We start from the raw sequence: 978 nt of genomic DNA on the forward strand, positions 1-978 counted from the left end.
CCCGCTGATGTCCTCAGTCTTACAGCCCCAGGTTCCCACTGTCTGGATTTGGAAAACCTTCCTTCTCCCTCCCTGGGGTGAATATGGTTGGAAGAGATTTTTCGACTTGATCCTTGATGGATATTAATAAGTGGTCAAACTTGAGCCACTGAAAGAATCCTTTAATATTCCTTACCACGGTCCTGAATTCTTTCTGTTCTCCAGGCACTAGCGAACACTAATTTAAACACGAAAGAGAAGTGATCTGGCCCTATGCGTTTGGGAGCCAGCTTAAAAGTCCAGAACTTCTGTCTCCAAAACAAAGCAAAACAAGGGGCTGGCGAGATGGCTCAGTGGGTGAGAGCACTGACTGCTCTCCTGAAGGTCCTGAGTTCGGATCCCAGCAATCACATGGTGGCTCACAACCATCCATAATGAGATCTGACGCCCTCTTCTGGTGTGTCTGAAGTCAGTTAGAGTGTACTTATATATAATAATAAATAAATCTTTTAAAGGAAAAAAAAGTCCAGAAGGCTACCATGTACCCTCTCAACTCCAAGGGAATCCAGCCCCAGAGAATATTACTTAGATTAACTTTATTACCAAATAGCACTTTTCCTTTCTATCAGTTTAGGCATTCTCTGGATTTGTTAATGCTGACATCCATTCTCTTGGTCGCTAAACATCTAAAAACCAGGAATTGCATTGAGTTTATAATCCTTGCAATGGTACAACTGAGTGAAGACAATGCTCAGAAAAAAAAATTAAAGACATTTAACACCACAGAGTTTAATTCTGATTTTGTGAATTTTCACATGCCTTCCATAGAACTACTGATGTCAAAAGTGCACAGAAGCTGGGTGAGTGTGATGGTGCATGCCTTTAGGCACAGCCTTCCTGACCTGAGGCAGAGGCTGGCAGATTTTTGTGAACTTGAGGACAGCGTGGTCTATGTCATGAGTTCCAAAATAACCAAGACTCCATAGATGCACAATGACG

This window comes from Mastomys coucha, unplaced genomic scaffold (genome assembly GCF_008632895.1).
Source record: "Mastomys coucha isolate ucsf_1 unplaced genomic scaffold, UCSF_Mcou_1 pScaffold3, whole genome shotgun sequence".
Taxonomy (NCBI): domain Eukaryota; kingdom Metazoa; phylum Chordata; class Mammalia; order Rodentia; family Muridae; genus Mastomys; species Mastomys coucha.